A 15,819-nucleotide genomic window follows, 5' to 3' on the forward strand; every position below is an offset into this window, starting at 1 on the left:
CAAAAATCATGATCTTACACCCTAGAAACACTCAAACTCGAGATCTTCAAGGAAAGAGTGCTAAGGCCAAAAATCACCAAGTGTTCTTCCATATTCTCTTCAAAAACCGAAACTACATCCTAAGGTGAGCTTCATACCCCCTATTTTCTGTTTTTATGAGTTTTTTTTTTTTTTTTTGGGGGGGGGGGGGGGGGGGAATACAAGTGAAAGTGTAGATCTATATGTGTTTTGTATGCTTTGTATGTTTTCCATGCTTATATGTGTGCTTTTGTGTGTGTTATAATGTTGGATCTAGCCATAAAATCCCTCAAAACCGTGATATACCTCATGTTAAATGATTTTAGCATCAAATATATTTCTACATACAATGTGTTTCTAGAAAAATAACTACATGGCTTAGTAACAATTTCTTTGGGCTAAAAACACAAATTTTGGACTTAAAATGTGAAAAATACAAAATTTAAGGGCCCAAATTGACAAATCACGAATTCTGATGGATGAAGTGTGTCAAAACAGTTTCAATAAAATAAATTCTGGAAATATACTCATTTAGAGGATTAAAAACATAAATTTCAAGCTTAATGGGCTAAAAATGACATTTTTGGCCCAACGAGGCCCGTTATGCGAAATTTTCTGTTTTGGAGGGCCAAAACTGTGTTTTTCTGTAAAACAGTGGACCATAAGTGATCCAAGTCCTTTTCAAAGGTTTAAAATGCTTTTTAAATTTAAAAAGGACCAAAGTTGCAAAAATTTTACAATTTGGGCCAAAATTGTCAAACTTGCGAAAAAGAAGGGTTATAACCGAGAAAACTGAAATTTCAGGGACTTAAGCTGTTTTCTATGAAAAATATGCTGGAAAATATTTATTTCAATAATTTTTGGTGTTAAAATGTCAAGAAAATTGATTTAAGGACCAAACCGGAAAGTATTTAAATAAAGGGTTGAAAAAGTAAATTTTACAAACAAGGAGGGGCTGGAAACAGAAAATTTTCAAGACTAATTCAATACATGCAATTTGACCAAATAATGGTACCACGACTATCGACAAAATACAATACATTACAACACCAAAAGTCGTTGTTAAACGAATTGGTTCGGTCTCGAACCAATAAAAATCTGAAACTACTAACACGACGACACTATTATACTTCAACACTACGATTCATACAAATAACGATTGGGAATTCATTATACATGCGAGTGTGCACAGACGTCTACGCACCATCTTTGGGCCCCACAAGTGTAAAATCTTGTTTGTTGAGCCTAGCTAGCCCAACGACCTGATCTTAAGGCCCGAAGACTTCTATCTTACGAAGTGTTGGGTTTTACCGATCCGACACGACGTAATCGGAATTTCAATGGCTTGTATACTACTGGTCCCCAAGGGTCCTTTGGTCTCGCTAGTAGAGTATACCTTTTATGCGAGACGGGTCTGGGACCCCTCGTACCTTTTTATCCCCAACCGGCTAATGGAGTCATCGAGGCCTTCGTGTCCTCTTTCTCTTCGGATTTGGGACTACACGTAGTCAGGGCGGTTGGATAATGTGATTAGTACGGACGACGCCTACGGGATCGTTAGTATTGCTATAGACTAGTCGTTTGTGTAACGCGTGTTTGTAGCAGATAATCATGCTCAAAAATAATCCAATGTCGCCTGGTAATGATAACTTCATGCGTTGCAATGGTTTCAATGTAACTTCATGGAATTCAAAAAAATTAGGAAAACATCGGGTTTTCCTAGGGTTTTCAATACATACAGATTCGAAATACCTACAATTTCAATAAACAATCTTTTTTTTTTTTTTTTTACAAGTATAGAAACAAACAAGCATACTTATGGATCTTCACAAACGTTTTCAAAAGCTTCTCTTTTCAGAAAATATCGGATTTTCTGGTGGTTTTCAAACGATACGAAACATTGCTTTTCAAATAAAACTTATGAACTCACCAACATTTCATATGTTGACGTTTTTCAAAATACTTGTATTCTCAGGGAACCAGTGAATCAAAGGAAATCGTATTCAGTGATGGCTTGTCGTTTATTTATGTACGAATCGAACAATTTATTTTGGGAATGTAATGGTTAAACAATGTACTTCATGTAAACTTTACTGGTTGTACAATATTAATGCATGGTGACGAATGTTGTTACGTTTCATATATATTCAATGTTATGGTATTCAATTGAGTCACGACAGCCCCCGAACGTTTCCGCCGCCTGGTTTGGGGGTGTAACAGACGCCGATAGCAAAAGCACCTTACCGATTAGTACCGACAGAGATGAAGGAGCTGATGATGCAACTTCAGGAGTTATTGGACAAAGGTTTCATTAGACCTAGTTCATCACCCTGGGAAGCTCCAGTGTTATTTGTAAAGAAGAAAGATGGAAGTATGAGAATGTGCATCGATTACAGAGAGCTGAACAAGGCAACAATAAATAATAGATATCTGTTGCCAAGGATTAATGACCTGTTCGATCAACTACAAGGTTCAAGTTATTTCTCGAAGATCGATCTTAGGTCAGGATATCATCAGCTGAAAGTAAGAGAGCATGATATAGACAAGACTGCATTCAGAACACGATATGGACACTACGAGTTTTTGGTTATGTCATTTGGACTAACCAATGCTCCAGCAGCATTCATGAATTTAATGAACATGGTTTGTAATCCATTCCTAGATAAATATGTGATAATGTTCATAGATGACATTCTGATTTACTCGAAAAGCCAAGAGGAGCATGGCAGACACTTGCGAGAAGTGTTAGAAGTATTGAAGAAGGAGAAGTTGTATGCAAAGTTCTCCAAATGTGATTTTTGGATTCGAGAAGTCTAATTCTTGGGTCATGTGGTCAACCAAGAAGGGATAATGGTTGATCCAGCGAAGATCGAAGCTGTGATGAAGTGGGAACAACCGAAAAGTCCCACGGAGATCCGAAGTTTTTTGGGATTAGCCGGATATTACCGAAGGTTTATCCAAGGCTTTTCTTCGATCGCTACTCCATTAACAGCTTTGACCCACAAAGGAGCTACTTATGCTTGGAATGATAAGCATAAAGAAGCATTCGAGAAGCTAAGGAAGAAGCTATGCGAGGCACCGATACTTTCTCTACCCGATGGAGTTGAAGACTTCGCTGTTTATAGCGATGCGTATGGGGTTGGATTGGGTTGTGTTTTGACCCAAAGAGAAAAGGTGATAGCATATACGTCTCGACAGTTGAAGGAGCATGAAAAGAACTACCCTACTCATGATTTGGAGTTGGCAGCCGTAGTTTTCGCTCTGAAAATATGGAGGCATTACCTCTATGGCACGAAGTGCAAACTTTTCACTGGTCATAGGAGTCTCCAATATCTCTTTAATCAGAAAGAATTGAATGTGAGACAACGACGCTGGCTAGAATTACTTAAGGACTACGATTGTGAGATACTTTACCACCCCGGTAAAGCAAATGTTGTCGCTGATGCTCTCAGTCGGAAAGTTAATCTTGAAAGGAAAATGCCAAGAGCGTTGAGAATTGAAGTTGTCTTGACAATTGTGGAAAGTATAAAGAAATCTCAAAAGGAAGCTTCTGAGAAAAATGACCTGAAGGAGGAACGTTTGGGCAAAACATTGGTGTTCGGTATAAACAGTCATGGACTGAAGGTGTTCCAAGATCGGATTTGGATACCTAAGACAGGAGGAGTCAGAGATCTTCTGATGGAAGAAGCTCACAAGACCATGTACTCGATTCATCCCGATAGCACTAAAATGTATAGAGACTTGAAACCCTACTACTGGTGGCCGACGATGAAGCTTGATGTTGCAAAGTATGTGGCTGAGTGTGTGACTTGTGCGAGAGTCAAGACACAACATCAGAAACCGTACGGGAGTTTAGAACCTTTGCCTGTGCCTATGGGTAAGTGGGAAGACATTGCTATGAATTTTGTCACTAAATTGTCGAGAACAAAAAGTGGTCACGACATGATTTGGGTGGTCGTTGATCGCTTCACTAAGAGTGCACATTTCATAGCAGCCAATGAGAAATGGTCTATGGATAAGCTCATGAATTCTTATGTGAAGGAAATTGTGAGGCTTCACGGTGTTCCGTTAACGATTGTGTCAGATCGTGATAGCCGTTTCACCTCACGATTTTGGAAAAGTCTACAAGAGGAATTGGGTACCAAATTGTGTTTGAGTACAGCTTACCATCCACAGACTGATGGTCAGAGCGAACGGACGATACAAGCACTTGAAGATATGCTGAGAGCATGTACCTTGGAATTCCAAGGTAACTGGGACGAACATTTACCTTTGGTAGAATTTTCCTACAATAATAGTTTCCACTCGACCATAAAAATGGCACCTTATCAAGCTTTGTACGGACAGAAGTGTCGTACGCCGTCTTGTTGGCTTGAGGCTGGGGAAAAGCAATTTATGGGACCCGAGATGGTTCATCAAACTGCTGCAAAGTTGAAAATAATTAGGGAAAGAATGTTAGCAGCTCAGGATCGTCAAAAGAGTTATGCTGACAACAAGCGAAGACCGATGACTTTTGAAGTTGGAGAGTCGGTTTTGCTTAAAGTCTCGCCATGGAAGGGACGTATAAGATTTGGTAAAGGGGGAAAATTAAGTCCAAGGTTTATTGGACCATTTAAAGTTCTTCAGAGGATTGGGAACCAAGCTTACAAGCTCGAATTACCCGAAGAACTGAATGAAATTCATAACACTTTCCATGTTTGTTATTTGAGGAAGTTCACGGGAGAAGTTCCCGACATGATTCCACTTTCGGAGTTGAGAATCGATGAGAACAAAAGGTTGATTGAAGAACCAGAGGCAATCGTTGACCGAAAGACTAAGAAGTTGTGACGCGAGATGGTCGATTTAGTGCTTGTCCGATGGAAACACACGAATGGGCCGAATCTCACCTGGGAGACGGAGAGTGACATGATGAGTCGCTACCCGCATTTGTTCGTTGATGTATGATTCCGGGGACGGAATCATTCTAAGGTGGAGAGAATTGTAACGCCTATGTTTCTGGGCTTGTCATTAATGTTGATATAATAGTCTAGGTTAACCTTTGTAACCCGTTTTGAAATAATAAAGATGTATTATTTGAGTATTATGTGTTTTGTGCTTAGTTGTGTGACTTAATTGAATTAAGAATAAAAATAAGCGTCAAAATAAAATGTTAGATAAGCTCGATATCTATGAATAATGTTATAATAGTTGAAATGAGGTTTCCGAATATATAAAGAATACCGAAATCCGAGTTATAATGAAGAAGTTATGACCTGTCGAAGTTTCGCGACAGAACCGGCAACGTTGAATGACGTAAAAAGTGAATTTACGTTAGAATGATATTTAGCCCTAGTGATCTAAACGAATGTTGTAGAGTTCGTCAAAATCAAGAGCGTGCATAAAAAGAACGCCCAAATCTGACTTCGTATGAGGAAGTTATGATTTTTCGAAGTTTCGACTTAGCAATATGCAGCCCGAATACTCGATTTAAGATCGAGTGATTGTTGGTTGAAACAATCTAAACGAGAATCGAAGATCTCGTTGATAGTAGTGCATTGGTGAAAAGATAGACGAAAACGGACGTCAGATAAAGAAATTATGAATTTATAACGGAGTTTTCCTGTCCCGGCCTACTAAAAATAAATAATAAAAATAAAAGTTGAAACTAGCCGATGGAGTCTAAACGAAAGTTGTAGAGCGTAGTCTCACCTATACGTGGATATAAAGAACGTTAAAAATGGAGTTCGTATGAAGAAGATATGAATTTTTGAAGTTTATTAAATAATTAAAATATAAATTTAATTATTAAACCCGATATTATCCGAAGGGGAGTCACCGGACTTATCCGGGTTACATCCAGCGTAGGGCTGTACGCCCAGCATACCCCGATGCATGCACCGCCTCGGACTCGAGTGCTCCGATGACGCATGCAGTGACGTTTTGGTCACGTACGCCCCGCGTAACTGAGTACGCCCAACGTACGTGCGAGACTCAGCCTCTATAAAAGGCATGCTAGGGCAGCCGACTTCTTTTGCCAAATTCTCTCCTTTCTCTCTCGTTTTGCATCGTTTTGTATGCCAGAAATATCCCGAAGCCCCGATATCAATCCCGAGCCCCGAAGCAAGTCCCGAAGCCCCGAAGATCCCGAGAAGTGCAATTCCCGAGCCAAAGCTCTGCTCGCGAGAAGCCCGGTTTTTGTGAAGATCTTCCAGATCATCTTCTGATCAAGTGAATGTGCAGTTACCTTCTTCTAACGCATAATTATGAAGTATTTTATACGAAATACGTGTTATGTGTATATTTTGTTGATTATATGTGTGAATGTATATTCACTTTCTTCTATCTCATAGATCTGATTTATTCTCTATGAAATACGTGTTATGTGTGTGTGCCTCATCTGTTATGTGGAATATGTATTGATTGAACATGCTATACAGGTTTTAAACTATGTATAAAAATATATATTTTTATCTACTAATGTGTTGGGTAGAACATGGGTAGATAGTTGATGTGTGATAAACAGATGAGAGGCCTCGATGTTGTTGATGTTGACCTAGTCATCTAGCGGAGTATGGATGACGACCACGGACTCTTTCTAGACAGTCCAGTGGAACGCTAGCAGGTTCATAACCTGTAGGTGTTGTGAACGATGTGTTCACCAGTGTACTCTATCCCCCTCATGGTTGCCTTTAGGATATCTATTGTTGAGGAAACCCCTTAGCAATAATGTCCATCCCGATGAAAATCCTAGATTAGATCCCTTGAGATAGATGTTGTTTTAGGGACATAAAGTGAGGATAACGGAAATGGGTAATCGGGTTATTGTTGGTTGGTGAAATTAAATATAATTATTTATTGTAGGTTGAAAACCCTATATGCTCACCAGGCTCCCAAGCCTGACCCACTCAGTTTATTTGTATTACAGGAAGTGGCGCAAGGGCATAAGATGGATGAATCATCAAGTTGTTTTGTTTACAAATCTGTATATGTATATATTTGTTGAATGACTTGTAATGTTATCGTTTATGCTTTATGGTCCGTATCGGAACATGACATCCCGAGTTTTGATTATATAATGAAAATGCATCTCTTGATGAAATGCTTTGATAAATATTATCTTATCATATTTTGTTTTTGGGAACACATTCCACAACTCTTTTAAATCAAAAGGATTTACTCTAAAATTATTTTAAAAAAGCATAAATGAAATCGGTCTTTTCTGGCCGAGATTTTAGGGATGTCACAATACCCATCCCCAAAATCAGGAAGGTGGTCAGGGACACCAGAAGGAGTGTTCCTATAAAGACTTCATGAACGCAAAACCCACATTTTTCAATGGCACTGGAGGTGTCATTACCTTGACTCGATGGTTCGAGAAGATCGAGTCCATCTTCAAAATTTGTTCCTGTTCGGAAGCCAACAAGGTGAAATTTGCCGCCTGTACTTTCACCAACAGAGCATTGACCAGGTGGAATAGTCGGGTCAAATCCCTAACCCTACCAATAGCAAACGCTATGGGTTGGGACAGCTTCTCCCAACTTGATAAAACTCATGCTTGCTGAGTACTGCCCGTGGGGCGAAATGCAGAAACTGGAGCACGAACTTTGGAACCTAAAGATGAAGGGTTCCGATATTGCTGCCTACACTTCTAGGTTTGAAGATATAGGAATGGTCACCCCGGAAAGTAAGAAGATAGAGAGATACATTTGGGGATTGACATACCCAACTCAAGGGAATGTCTTGGTTGCTAGGCCAAACACTTTTGATAGCGCCAAGTCCTTGGCGCAGACTCTCATAGATCAGGGAGTTGATCTGGATAAAATAACAGCCATTCCTGAACCAATGAAAGATAGTGGCTAGAAGAGAAAGTTCTGGAAGCAGCGAAAGGGCCAATCTTCGCAGGACCCATCCAAGAAACAACATACAGTGGCAATTCATGCTGCCACCACTCCTACTGCTACTCCTACAACTCAAGCACCTACCAGCAGATATACTGGTATTCTTCCTCGGTGCGACAAATGTAATTTTCATCATCATGGGCAGTATCGCGAGATGTTGTGCAAAAGTTGTGGCAAGAAAGGGCATACAACTCGATTTTGCAGAACACCAGCCCAACCAACCAATCAGATATCTGGAGCAGGTGTCGGTCAGGCCTGCTATGGTTGTGGTGAGGTCGGGCACTACAATAGAAATTGCCCCAAGGCAGCAACAACTGGCAATACTAGAAGAGTTCTAGCAATGGGGCAACAGGAGGCAGTTGTTGATCCTATTGTCATGGGTACGTTCCTCCTTGACAACTCTTATGCATGTATTCTTTTCGATTCTGGTGCGGAGAGAAGTTTTGTCAGTCATGCATTCAAACATCTTCTCAAAAATAAACCTCAATCTTTAACCGAAACATTTACTGTTGAAATGGCTAACGGTGAGAAAGAGAGCACTAACGCTATATTCTGTGGTTGTACCCTTACCCTAAACGATCATTCCTTTCCTATCGATCTTATGTCAGTTTCCATAAAGAGCTTCGATGTCATCATTGGCATGGATTGGTTGAGCCCCAATCGTGTTGATATCCTTTGTTTCGAAAAAGCTATCTGTCTCAATCTCCTCTCTGGTGAAACCCTCATGATCTATGGGGATAAACTTAGCTCCAAACTCCACATTATTTCATGCATCAAAGCCCAAAAACTTATGTGAAAGGAGTGTCGTGCATTTTTATCCCACGTTATAAATGAGAAACAGGAGGTTAAAGCCCTCGAGAGCATCCTCGAAGTCTGCAACTTTCCTGATGTCTTTCCCGAAGAGCTTCCGGGAATTCCTCCTGAGCGCCAAGTCGAGTTTCGCATCGACTTAATCCCTGGAGCTACCCCCGTAGCTAAGTCCCCATATCGCCTAGCGCTAGCATAAATGCAAGAGTTGTCTAGCCAGCTCAATGAGCTGCTCAGCAAAGGATTCATCAGACCGAGTTCCTTACCCTGGGGAGCCCCGGTTTTATTTATGAAAAAGAAAGATGGATCTTTTCGGATGTCCATTGACTATCGAGAGCTGAACAAACTCACCATCAAAAACCGATATCCTCTTCCTCGGATCGACGACCTCTTCGACCAACTTCAAGGAGCCAACTATTTCTCCAAAATAGACCTCAGATCAGGGTACCATCAACTACGAGTCCACGAGGGTGATGTTCCTAAAAGAGCATTCCGGACTCGATATGGTCACTACGAATTTATGGTGATGCCCTTCGGTCTAACCAATGCACCGGCAGTGTTCATGGACTTGATGAACCGGGTGTGTCGTCCTTTCCTGGACAAGTTTTTTATCGTATTCATAGACGATATACTTGTCTATTCTAGAAGCGAGGAAGATCACAAACAACATTTGAGATTAGTGTTGGAAACCCTAAGAACAGAAAGGCTATACGCGAAGTTCTCCAAGTGTGAATTCTAGATTCGGAAAGTAACTTTCTTGGGTCACGTGGTAAGTGAGGAAGGCATACACGTGGATCCGTCCAAAATCAAAGCGATAGAGAATTGGTCAGCACCGAAGACACCCACATAAATCCGTCAATTCTTGGGTCTTGCTGGCTATTATCATAGATTCATCCAGAATTTCTCTAGAATTGCCAAACCCCTAACCACTTTGACTCAAAAAGGTGTACCCTTTTGTTGGAGTGAAAAGCAAGACATTGCATTCCAAACGTTGAAGCGAGCCTTGTGTAGCGCACCTATCCTGTCTCTGCCCGAAGGGACGGAGGACTTCGTTGTCTACTGCGATGCATCCAACCAGTGCTTAGGTTGTGTGCTTAAGCAACGAGGAAAGGTTATTCCTTATGCCTCGAGACAATTGAAAGCACACGAAATCAACTATACAACTCATGACCTAGAGTTGGTAGCAGTTGTATTCGCATTAAAAATTTGGAGACATTACCTCTGCGGAACAAAGTGCACGATCTTTATTGACCATAAAAGCCTGCAACACATCTTCGACCAAAAAGACTTAAACATGAGACAACGGCGATGGGTAGAACTACTCTGTGATTATGAGTGTGAAATACGCTACCATCCCGGCAAGGCCAATGTGGTAGCTGATGCCCTCAGCCGAAAAGAGTACTCAGGTCGCAGTGTGAAAGCACTTACCATGACCATCCATTCCCATCTATCCGCACAAATCAGAGAGGCTCAGCGAGAAGCCCTGAAACCAGAGAACGTGGCGGAGTAAGTCTTGAGAGGAATGGAAAAGAACTTAGAGATCATGGGAGACGGAGTCTACTATTTCATGGATCGGATCTGGACCCCAAAGTTCGGTGGTTACAGAGGGGTCGTCATGAACGAAGCTCACAAAACTAGATACTCCATCCACCCAGGATCGGATAAGATGTACCTTGATCTTAAGAAGTTATATTGGTGGCCAAACATGAAAGCTGATATCGCTACCTTTGTGGGCAAGTGTCTGACTTGTGCCAAGGTGAAGGTCGAATATCAGAAGCCCTCAGGTCTACTTCATCAGCCGGAAATACCTGAGTGGAAGTGGGAGAGGTTTACCATTGATTTCATTACCAAATTACCCAAATCTCCAAGTGGGTACGACACCATCTGGGTAATAGTCGACCGATTGACGAAATCCGCTCACTTCCTGCCAATCAAAGAAACTTTCAAGATGGATAGACTCATACGAATCTACCTCCAAGAGATAGTTCGACTGCACGGTGTGCCTGTATCCATTATCTCCGATCGAGATAGCAAGTTCACTTCGAGGTTTTGACAGTCCCTACAGAAAGCTCTTGGAACTAAGCTGGATATGAGTACATCTTATCATCCTTAGACTGATGGACAGAGTGAGAGAACCATCCAGACCTTGGAAGACATGTTGATAGCATGTGTCGTCGACTTCGGTAAACCGTGGGATACCCATTTTCCCTTGGTTGAATTCTCCTACAACAATATTTATCATACTAGTATCAAGGTTACGCCTTTCGAAGCCCTCTATGGCCGCAAGTGTAGATCCCCTCTGTGCTGGGCTGAGGTGGGCGACACGCAGCTAGCCAAGGGACAAGTCCCTGATAGCACTCTCATTGGTCCAAAAATCATCCGCGAAACCACTGAAAAGATTGTACAAATTCGGGAATGACTAAAATCTTCTCGAGATCGACAAAAGAGCTACGCCGATAAACGACGAAAACCCTTGGAATTCCAGGTTGGAGGCCGTTCAAAATCCTTGCTAGGATTGGTCCCGTAGCCTACAAACTTCGTTTACCACATGAACTCGGTAACATTCACCCTGTCTTCCACGTTTCAAATCTTAAGAAGTGCTTATCTGATGAAACCCTTGTGGTCCCTCTTGACGAAATCGAAATCAACGAAAATCTGAACTTTGTGGAAGAACCAATTGAAATCATGGACCAGGAGGTCAAACGAACGAAACAAAGTCACATCCCGATAGTGAAGGTTCGCTGGAATGCTAAGCGGGGACCTGAATTCACTTAGGAGCGCGAGGATTCAATGAAATATAAGTACCCTCATCTTTTTCCAAATCCATGATTTGTATCCATATTCTTGAATTTCGGGACGGAATTCCTTCTAACGGGGGGATGATGTGACAACCCGAAACTTTTATCTTGTACAATCGATCCATATATCAATATTACACTTGAATTTATCATCTCTTAGTGAAATTTTGGGTCCATATGAGTGCTTTAGGCTTAGTATATCATAGATATGAGTCTTAAGAAGGGTTGGAAAGTGTGTAGCATCACAAAATCGAGCTAATCACACCAAGGAAGGTGTGTGCGGCCGCACACCCGAGTGTGCGGCCAGCCAGCCGCACACCCAGCCGCACACACTCCCCCAGCCACACACCTGACCCTATATATAGTAGAGAACCCCCTTTCAGTCACTTTTTCTTCTTTGGCTGCACACTACTCTCTCTCTCTCTCTCTACTTTCTCTCTCTGAAAACTTCATCCAATAACACTCTTAAGGCCTCAAAAACGTGAACTACTTCACCATTCAGCTTGTTATAGTGGTAAGAGACCTAAATCTAAGCCTAAAACTCATAGTGTTCTTCATGTTCTTCATCCTTTGAAGGGGTGCAGCCGCACACCTTCATAAGGTGACCGCACACACCTCAAATACCCTCCAAAGTGAGAGTAAGGCCCCTGTATTCGAATTATGACATGGTTTGGAACTTGAAATACCTCAAAAATCGACATGTCGGGCTCAGACAAGGAGTGTATGGCCGTACACTACTGTGTACGGCCGCACACACCCCCTGTACGGTCGCACACTCCTATGTGCAGCCGCACACACAAGTTTGGCCGCACTCTCTGGCCGCACACTCACTTCATGGCCATACACCCACTCTAATGCTCGTATTTGGCCTTAAACTTGCAAGGGTCACTACGTGTGGAACCTAGAACACTTAGTACAAACATTTCCAAGACCCTAGGGTGGTTTCCCGTCATGATTAGTCATGAAATACCCTATTCTAATACATATATGTGTTACCATATGATTAATAGGGGCCACTTGCGTTCAGAACATCCGTTGACACTCAACACTCATATCGATCGTACACTCGAATCCTACGTTAAACTGTGAGTTGATACCCCTACACTTTTTCGAGTTTTTCATGTTTTCAAGGGGGGGGGGGGGGAATACAAGCTAAACATAAAAGGTTTTCATAACTTAAAAACTGATGCAATTACAATGATTTTCTATCAAACTTTTAGATACAATTATCCCTTTTGTATTATGCGGAGCATAAGGGATGTTTTCAATTCCTAATTGCATAGTTTTCAAAACCATACATGAACGTAACAACCATTCAAACTATAATAGGTATAGTTTGGGATTTCATTACCAGTCTTACAGGTTCAAACTTCATGCACAGTCAAACATATAAACTATGTCAGATTTAATTTATCCATTACTACAAATACAAAACTAGAGTATCATGCTGAATAATTATTTTATATAATTATTTATACTCTACACCGTTACAAACGATTTCGATCTCGAGAACAACCGAACAAACACGTAAACTAGTTAATACAGGATTGTGAGACTATCTTCGTTTTGCCCCTCGGGGTACCAATAAATCCTCATCGGTAGTATAACCAGAGTCTCCTGGAGAGAGAGTGTGAAATTTGTGAATAGATCTATTCGGGACCGACAATCCCACACCTGAACTGTTAGCTACAGTTAGGCGGGCACGCCTGGGGTGACAAATTTTGAAATCGTGCGACGCCTGAAGAAACGTCAAGGAGGTCATCAGTCAGATTAACATGGTTATACGACTCACAATAAAGTATAAACTAATCATTGTTTACGAGATTTCTTTCTTCTATAGTTTTATTTTAAGTAATAAAACTACTATACATACTGGTGGTAACCAGGGTTTCCGATTGATCATACATTTCGTACTGGTGATAGCCAGAGTTTCAAACAGATGGTACTTTTCATACAGAAACCAACAAACATGTTAGAAAATATTGGATTTTCTTGGTAAGCATGCATACATATTTCAGAACTCGGTAACAACGGTTTTCGATACAAACGATATTTACTTATAATGGAAAGAAACTATTTATACAAATTCAGTGACTAGTTTTCAATACAAAAACATACTTATGAACTCACCAGCTTTATGCTGATACGTTTTCAAAACCGCTTGCATTCTCATGGCAACGATAGACAGTACCTTACTAGCTTTTGGAGAAGACGGAGAATTTTTGGAGTCTTGTCTTTATCTTTTGTTATACAATGTTATGTACAAACTATGTTTTCAAACAGATGTAAATATTCATATTGTAATGTAATGGTTGTGTTTACTTTGATTGCTATGATACGATTGTTGTGATACTACGTATGACGTCGCTGCCCCCAGATGTTTCCGCCGTTGTTTTTCTGACGGTTCGGGGGTGTGACATAAAGACATTCCATAGACAATTTATACCCCTTGTTTTTCTCTTTGGTGCTTATTTAAACCATCATATTTTTCATTTTTGACATTTCACCCCACATTTTAATTCTTTTTTTTTCTTTAGTCATTTTTTAAACCACCAACACTTATTTTTAAAGGGTTTATAAACACACTGTGATAAAACTATTATACAATAATCATATAAGTATAAGTTAGAAAGTGAGAATAAGGTTTAGGAACTTACATGTTATCGACGAATTATGGTCCATAGAATGTCTTGAATTTAGTTAAATGTTTAGTAATGACAGAAGTATAAGTTAGAAAGTGAGAATAAGATTTAGGAACTTTTAGATTATATGTGTTAATCCATATTTATTAGCCACCTTTATGACCACACAATATTAATTTTAGCTATTGTGTGTTATTTTGTGTTTTTAGTTTAGCCACTCTTTTGTTATTATTAATAACTGTGTTAATTTTAGCTATTGTGTGTTATTTTGTGTTTTTAGTTTAGCCACTCTTTTGTTATTATTAATAACTGTGTTATTTCTTACAAGTTGACTGCATTCCATGGGACATAAACATTCTCACTTGATTAGTTGTTCAAATGTTTTTTATTCGGATTTATTAGAAACCGAACCAATTAAATCGACTCATTATAAACCGAAAATGATTAAATCGAACCTTATTTGATTCGGTACAGTTAATATATTCGAAGTCAAAAAAATCAATCAAACCAAATGGAGCAAGCTGATAATTGATTAAAATGGCAGAATAACATCCCTAATCTTAATCAAGAAATTAATATATTCTTTTGATATTCAGAATAAACAAAATCATAGCCGTCAATATTCACAAGAATCATAATCTCTTTAAAAAAAAGGACCCGTAGTATAAAAAATAACCAAAAAAGGAAAAGAATAATAAGTACTAAAGTATCAAGTATTAAAATAAAATAAAATATGATGGTTTAAATAAGGAGCAAAGAGGAAAAAGGGGTAATAAAGTATAAAGTATCACAAAATGTTTTTTTTTGGTGTAATTGGTCTAGTAAATAATTAGATATCAAAATAGAAAAACAATGCAAATTTAAATTTAAATGAAGGCATAGTTATCGTATATTTATAATTTCAGTGGATCTTTGGTCGGTGAAAGAATCAAACTCTAATTTTTTATTTTTTTTGAAACAACTAATTTTTATTAAAAAAAACTCACCCAAAATAACAACTATAGGGGAGCATAGGTGAAACATACAAGAAAAATAGAAAATAAGAGAGATTAAAACAAAAATGGATCAGAACATAATTCAGCCCAATTACAAATATCACTATTGCCTCTACACTTAATCCACATGTAGACCGTCGCCTTGATGTTGTCAACCATGCCCCCTGGATTAGTGAATCTTGCCTGGAATATACGAGCATATTTAGCTCTCCAAAGACCCCAAAACATCCCTTAACAGATTACATTTAGTCTCTCTCTCGATCTCAATTTGTTGCATATTGTATCAACTCCTTTATATTCTGGACATTTATAGGAATAATACCACACCAACAAAATAAGCTTTTGTGTACGGTGACAGTGAAAGGACAGTTTACCAGTACATGATTCATGGCATCCACACCGCTTATGCACGAACTATAGGAGCTTGAATCGATCTTAACACCTTTCTTTCTGTCCAGTATTGCTCGCCATATGAATGTGGTAACTTTCTTTGGTATGAGCTTACTCCAGTTAATCATTGTGGTATTGGCAATGGCAGTTTGATTTGTGTAAACCTTGCATGATTTCTTCCTTTCGATCTCATATAGTTCTCGGTATAAAATTTTTAATTTTTCAACACCTGCCTATGTGTAGTTCCAGAAGTGTGTGTCATTGCCAGCCTTTATTGTTTGTCTGAATAAAT

Source organism: Lactuca sativa, chromosome 2, assembly GCF_002870075.4.
Source record: "Lactuca sativa cultivar Salinas chromosome 2, Lsat_Salinas_v11, whole genome shotgun sequence".
In the NCBI taxonomy this organism is placed as follows: Eukaryota; Viridiplantae; Streptophyta; class Magnoliopsida; order Asterales; family Asteraceae; genus Lactuca; species Lactuca sativa.